The sequence below is a fragment of the Lolium perenne genome, chromosome 5 (genome assembly GCF_019359855.2).
Source record: "Lolium perenne isolate Kyuss_39 chromosome 5, Kyuss_2.0, whole genome shotgun sequence".
NCBI lineage: Eukaryota > Viridiplantae > Streptophyta > Magnoliopsida > Poales > Poaceae > Lolium > Lolium perenne.
The window spans coordinates 110,456,040-110,462,764 of record NC_067248.2 but is presented as its reverse complement, the minus strand read 5'-3'; the positions used below and the strand labels follow the sequence as shown (position 1 = coordinate 110,462,764).

Genomic DNA, 6,725 nt, shown 5'->3' with positions numbered 1-6,725 from the left:
ATATTTGGATCTACTGTTTGTTTTTTATGCACCGTAACAGGTTTAAGCTAGATCCTGGATAGCATCGTTCTCAGCCTGCCCCGACGTCTGTTGTGATAGTTTACGATCTGCTTTCAGTTACAAACCAAAACAACTAACCACTACTAGTATCAGTAGTTTGATAAATTGGAGCTGACTGCATAGTTTACAGGGTCAAAGGTGGCATTCTGCCGCCTCTGCGGATTGGTGATTTGCTCCACTTCACATGCTTCCATGCTGTATATTAAATTGCACGCACACAACAGCAAAGATGGATGAGTTTTTCTTTTTGTAAGATGCAACATAACAATAATTCCTTTATTGCAAAATAACTACTCCCTCCGTCTGAAGAAGGATGTTGCACAGTTGTCTAAATATGCTTATGCCTATCTAGACAAATACGAGTATGTGATATCTTTTTCCGGATGGTAACACATGCATACCTAGATAAATTTGCGACATCCTTTTCCTAACAGAGGAAGTAACATGCTGGTGATATCGATGGTCACTTCCCACTTAGCGGGCTAAAGTGACCAACATGTTATTTTTACTTGGAGAATTGCAATCAAAACTATTTTGATGATACGTTCAGAACCTGCAAAGAGGATTTGTGCATATTTGCTTTCATTTTTACCCTGCACATCATGTATAAGCTACAACAATTGGTTGGTACTCCCCGTTTATACATACATCAGGGCTCGCCAGGATTACAGTGGATGATTCTCCTTCATCATGGGGCTGTGGGTGTGTCAATATGTAAGGAGCAGGATCATACGGTTCATCCCAGGCTACTTTTGCACTGCCTAGTGGCCTCGTCTTGTCCTACCAATTCGCGTGCGCGGCCAATTTTTTGGCAGACCAATCAGCCTTCCTCAACTTGCCCAGGAATTGGCTGAAAAGTGAACTGTATCGCACAGTCCGGCCTGGGCTAGCCAAAATATTGGAAGCCAACCAAACAGGGCTCGTAGACTAATGGTATTGCCAATTTTTTAGTAAGGCCATCGTTGGCTCAAAACCAAACGTACCCTAAAACGGGTTATGTACCCATAAAACAAACAATCAAAGAATATCCAGTCTCTCCCCCCGCGTCGCCCTCCTCTGGCGACAGGGGGGAACCCTGCCGCCGCCGCCTCTCGCCCCTCCTCCCCTCTCCCTCGCTTCGCCGCCGCCGGAGGGGACCCGGCAAAGCCGCGCGCGCCCCCGGGGAAGGTGGCGGCGGGGCTTTCTCTCCCCCTCCCGCGTCCCCTAGCGAGGAGGAGCTCGCCCGGGCACGGCGATGTGCGGCGGGCGCGGTGGGCCGGCGGGCCGGGCGCCGGCGGGGGCTGCGGGCGGCCGGTGGTCCGTGGCCGTGTCGAGGTCGGGGCCGGTGGTGGTGCAGCGGGCGCGGTGGGGCTTGGCGGCGCGTGCGGGCCCCGGATGGGCTCTGCGGGCCTGCCCGGGCTTGCTCCGGGTCGTCGGCCGGCGGCCTGGCTCGGCGCCCCATCTGCACCCCCGGTGGTTCGAAGCAGCGCGGCGGCGGGCGGAGCTCCGGCTCCTCCCAGATGTGGCGGCGTCGACGGCGGCTCACGGCTGCTGTCCGGCGAGGGTGAGCGGGGTGGCGGCCCCTCTCCCCTGCTTCTTCCTCTGCGGGTGGTGATCTGCCGGTTGTTGTCGGTTGGTCGTTGCGGCGGGCGTCGGCTCCCGCCGGCGGTGAGGTTGGTGGTCCTACATGGTGTGGCGTCGTCGCCGCGTGGGAGGTGCTTGTGCCAGTGGTTCGCAGGCCGGCGGCGTTGTGGGTCTCCCTCATCTCCGTTCGGCAACGTGGGAGTGCGGAGGTTCGGCTGCTCCGAGCGAAAGCTGATGGCGCGGCAGCTGCGGATGTCGCTATCCTCTTGGGGGCCTTCATGGAGCCTTCGACCTCCTCCGCTCCCGGAGCTTAGTTCTTCGGGTGAAAGCCTAGGCCGTGGCAGGGCCGGACGACGGCGTCGATCCACGTCGCTTCCCTCTTGGGGGGGGGGGGGGGCGTCGTCTTGAAGACTTTGTTCCCCAACGTGCTTTCCTGAGGCTGGACTTGTACGGCATCTCGGCGGGTGGCCGGTGATGTGTGAGGTCCGTGTGGTGGCTTGTGTGGCAACGATGGCGGTGGTGAGCGATGTTTTGGTAGCGTCAAGACCTTGGCTTCAACGAGCGTCCGAGCTTCTTCGTCTTGTGTTTCGCTTGCGGTGGAGTCGGAGCTGCTATGGTTTGTCGAGTTTCTTCATTTGAGCAGCGTACGATGACCTGCTGGGTGGCCCTCTGGCGATGATCTTCCTCGGCGCATGTCTTGCGCTTATCCTCTTCGGAGCTCGTCATCAGAGTCGGAGCTGCCTGTTGCTTCACGAGGAGTCGCTTGTTTGGCGGTGGCCGGCTTGAGCTTCACGGTGCCGCTTCAGCGGGGTCTTGGTGGTTGGTTCTTCGGTGAAGTCGGAGTCGCTGAAGAGTGATGACGATGACGTTAAAGGTCAACCGCGACGACTTCTCGCTTCGGAGGCCTGCGTATCTTGGGTGGGTTGCCGGGGTGGCTCTGTGCCCCCGCGTGTCGGGGCACTTGTTTCGGTTTTCGGCCGGTTTTCCGTTAATAAACTGGCCAAATTCTGTACTTCTTCTCTATTAATGAAAATAGCAAGTCTTTTGCCTCGCTTCAAAAAAAAAAAAAAAACAATCAAGAAGGGTAAACTGCAATCGTAAAGAGTCCTACTGCCTTGGATGCTGTAGATGGTGAGGTTATACGCTCAGGGCTATGATGAACATTTTCATTGCTTCAAAGTACAATGAACAGGCATTCTTGGGCCTTCGGGATAATGAAATGAAAATGGTGCACAGAAGAAATTTTGGGAAATATCCTTGGTTTACACCTAGGTAACAAAGCTGCGCAAAGCATGTTTTGTGTCTAGCCATGTACTATGTTAAGCAGAATTGGAATCACAACAAAACAGAATATTTTGAATAAAAACGGAGTAGAGTAACAAGGTGTTGATTTAAGCAGAAGCAGATCTCCATTGTAATTGTGTACAAAATGAGCTACTCACATAGACCATCCAACTAAGTCATTCAAAAACTAAGCCGAAAAGCCAAAAACTGCTATTGTTCTCTCCAGGGGATAGGAGAATCCCTCGACTGCAGCCTGAAAACAGGTTAGTAAATGAAAGTATAAGCAAAGGCCAGGAGCAAAAGAGAGATTTGGTAACAATACAAATGATGATGCAGCGAGAAAAAAATAACATAGGGAACAAAAATAACCACACTTACAAAATGTATAAGCAAGTTGCAGTAGTTCACGCTTAGCTGAAAAGGGACATGAGCCATTCCTCTGGCAAATTCACAGGATTACATCTTGATGTTAAAATACTCCAGATCAAAATGGTGCAGCCTTACATAACCATCCTCACCACCGCTCGAAAAGCTAAAGACATTGCATGGAAGAACACAGTTTATTAAAGTTGAAACTCATAAGATAAGAGAATTAAAGAATGGAAGTTTTAGCTTAGAATCATATTCTCGCAACCATTTGGCAGCAATTAATTATGCATCGCAAAAGAAAAAAAATCAAACAAGATAGGTAGCTCTCATAAATTTATTTTACAACAACAAATTCAGAATAGCGTATATAACCAAAATGTATTTGATTGAATTCACTGAGCTGCCAAAACCATCAGAAGCATGAAGAATCAAAAGGTACAATCAAAACAGAATGTCCATTGATAGCCAAAGCAGGTTAGATTTTTGAAAACAAAATTCTCAGGAACATCTAGCTCTTATATACAAACTTTTCATCAACATAAGGTCAGTATAGCGTATATTGCCAATGTAATTGGCTCTAATACTGAGCAATATACTAATAATGAACATGGAAAAAGGATTGAACAAGGTAAAATGTGAAAAGAGAAGACACCAGGACATGAAGGAGGCAACATCAAGATAGGGAGGATAGGCTAAGACTCAAGACGGAAGATAATAAAATGGTGATTGAGGATTACTTCATATGTAGCTCCCATATACATTTTTTCATCAAAATAAGGTCAGTATAGCGTGTATTGCCAACGTAGTTGGCTCTTATCACTGAGCAACGTACTAAAAGTAAACATGGGGGAAAAATTAACAAAATAGTACTCCCTCTGATTCATAATTGACTCAACTTTTTATAAATGTAGATGTATCTATAAACACATCTAGATATATCCGTATGTAGACAAAGTGGAGTCAATTAATTTGAATCGGAGGGAGTAGGTGAAAAGAGAAGAGACCAGATGGAGACAACATCAAGATAGGGAGGATAGGTTAAGACTAAAGATGGAAAAAAACAGTGATTGAGGATTACTTCATATGTAGCTCTCATACTCAACTTACCATCATAATAATGTCAGTATAGCGTATATTGCCTATCTAATTGGCTCTAATCATTGAGGTACATATTGGAAAACTGTAACAGAAGAGAAAACGATTCAACACGACATATGGTAGGAAGAAAGGGCATTTAAATATGTCAAGCAAACAAAATGAACCGGGGGTGAGAGAAATGAAGACTTGATCTGCAAGATAAGAAAATGTGAAATACTAAATGGGGTTACACTAATTACATATCAGGATCTGCTCTCGTAACGTTTGATGACATCCTAAAGACTCAGAATAGCGTATATCTCCATGAATCTACATAGCTTAATCATTGAGCAGATTCACATAATAAATGAGAAACAGAGGCACACCGCGAACTCAAAGTGCAGTGGCAATTGTAAACATGACAAAATGGATATTGGAAATATTGGAATAAGTACTTACCTCCGCCCATCAGGATTAAATGCCAATGCGTTGATTGGTCCAAAATGTCCTTTAACGCCACCAATTTATTCTTGTAAAATCTGAATAACAAAGGCATGTTACAGTCACAATATATAAGCATACAGAAAGTAACTCCCCACGGAGAGTTAAGAGGCATAGTTCACCTTGTGGAAAAATTTAGCCTCAAATTTGCCCGCACGGCGGTCACATTCGTAGCATCTTGACCACCTCCAATAACCACCTGACAGCACAAGAAAAAATATAATAATGTTACTCCTAGTTCAGCATCATGAGTAGAACAATCACATACAAATGAGTTGACTAAACAGAATGCGTTGCAGTTGTGCCACCTGGCTCAGCATCATGCATGCATTGGATAACCATTAAAAACAACATATAATTCAGATGCTGACAACCTGAGCAGTTAAAAAATATTTGCACAAGTGTCAATACTATTACATATTTGAGAGAACCAACGGCACCAAGTAACAAAGAATCAGCCTTAACCGATGGACAAAAAAAAAATGCACATTACATGACTGAAGCTATCTTGGCAGTACCAGCGGCATGACCATTCACACATCTAAGAAGAAAAATGTTTTGTGCCAATATTAATGCTCAGTGCCTTAATTTTCATTTTGCTATGTCAAATTGCTCCTGAATTTCCCCGCGTTTCCTATTCTCCGCTTATTGTGATCCCTATGATCGCTCCCGCCTGAAGGCATTAGTTGTTGGGCTAGGCCCACTGATCCCGCCTTTTGCCGTTTCTGTCGCGCGCGTGACTAGGGGCGAGTCTACTAGCGACAGCTGTTTTTTGGACAGTTTTTCCTGTTGTTTTTTTATAATGGTTTTATATTTCGGTTTACTTTTTTGATTGTTTTTTAGCCGTTTTTATTACTATTTCTTTCTGTACGGTTCCAGTTTCTTTTTTATTTCTCTTTTATATTTGTTTTTCTGTTTCTTTAATCTTAAATTACATGTCTTGTCTACATTCCAAAAAAATATACATGGGTTAAAACATATTTAATGTTTTCATATAAAAAATATTCCATATTTTGAAAAATGTTCACATGGTTCCACAAATGTTAATGATATTAAAAAATCAAGTGGTTCAAAATATGTTCATGGTTTCCTAACAAAACTATTTATTTTCTAAAAAAAATATTAGAGGAGTAAAAAATAACTTACACCTGTTCAAGAAAACGTTCTTGGGGATTCAAAAAAAAGTCATGGTCTTCTATTTTTTTCATTTCCACAAAGAAATTAGAGGAGTAAAAAATAATGTTCACGTGTCCGAGAAAATGTTTTTGGGGTTTCAAATAATTTCATGGCCCACTAAATTATATTTAGAGGATTAAAAAACATTCACAGGTTAGAGAAAATGTTAGCAGGGTTTACAAAATGTTCAAGGTTTTTCCAAAATTGTTCATCGCCCAAAATTAGAGGGTTACAAAGAAATATTCACCGGTTCGTGAACATATTCTTGGGGTTTCAAAAAATGTTCAAGGTTTTTCTAGAAATTGTTCATGGTCAAAGAAAAAATATTTTCAGAGGATTACAAAAATTGTATGATGGTTCGAAAACATTTCTTGGGGTTTACAAAAAAATAGTTCATGGTCAAAGAAAAATTATTTTCAGAGGAATACAGAAATTGTTTAACGATTCAAGGTTTTTCTAAAAAAATGTTCATCGTCCATGAAAGTATTTTTAGCGATTACAAAAATGTTCGCCGGTTTGTGAAAATGTTCTAGGGGTTTAAAAAATGTTCACAGATTTTCTAAAAATTGTTCATGGTCCAAAAAAAATATTTTCAGAAGATTATAAAAAAATTCAAGGTTTTTCAAAAAAAATGTTTATCATCCACGAAAATTGTTCAGAGGATTACTAAAAAAATGTTCTTAGGGTTCCAAAAA

At 43.5% G+C, this 6,725-nt stretch overlaps 1 long non-coding RNA gene and 5 other non-coding genes across 6 annotated transcripts; all 6 read right to left on the bottom strand.

Annotated features, from left to right (window-relative positions):
* Window positions 1-2,994: 2,994 nt before the first annotated feature.
* Window positions 2,995-4,894, bottom strand: LOC127304753 (uncharacterized). The gene is made up of 3 exons (XR_007853525.2): window positions 4,813-4,894; window positions 3,286-3,439; window positions 2,995-3,153 (listed from the first exon to the last, which is right to left on the bottom strand). It is a non-coding gene; the product is annotated as an uncharacterized lncRNA (long non-coding RNA).
* Window positions 3,598-3,678, bottom strand: LOC127304988 (small nucleolar RNA U54). The gene has a single exon (XR_007853653.1). It is a non-coding gene; the product is annotated as a small nucleolar RNA U54 (small nucleolar RNA).
* On the bottom strand, window positions 3,787-3,866 carry LOC127304990 (small nucleolar RNA U54). The gene has a single exon (XR_007853655.1). It is a non-coding gene; the product is annotated as a small nucleolar RNA U54 (small nucleolar RNA).
* Window positions 4,023-4,102, bottom strand: LOC127304989 (small nucleolar RNA U54). Its single transcript, XR_007853654.1, has one exon. It is a non-coding gene; the product is annotated as a small nucleolar RNA U54 (small nucleolar RNA).
* Window positions 4,364-4,443, bottom strand: LOC127304991 (small nucleolar RNA U54). Its single transcript, XR_007853656.1, has one exon. It is a non-coding gene; the product is annotated as a small nucleolar RNA U54 (small nucleolar RNA).
* On the bottom strand, window positions 4,625-4,706 carry LOC127304992 (small nucleolar RNA U54). The gene has a single exon (XR_007853657.1). It is a non-coding gene; the product is annotated as a small nucleolar RNA U54 (small nucleolar RNA).
* Window positions 4,895-6,725: the final 1,831 nt, after the last annotated feature.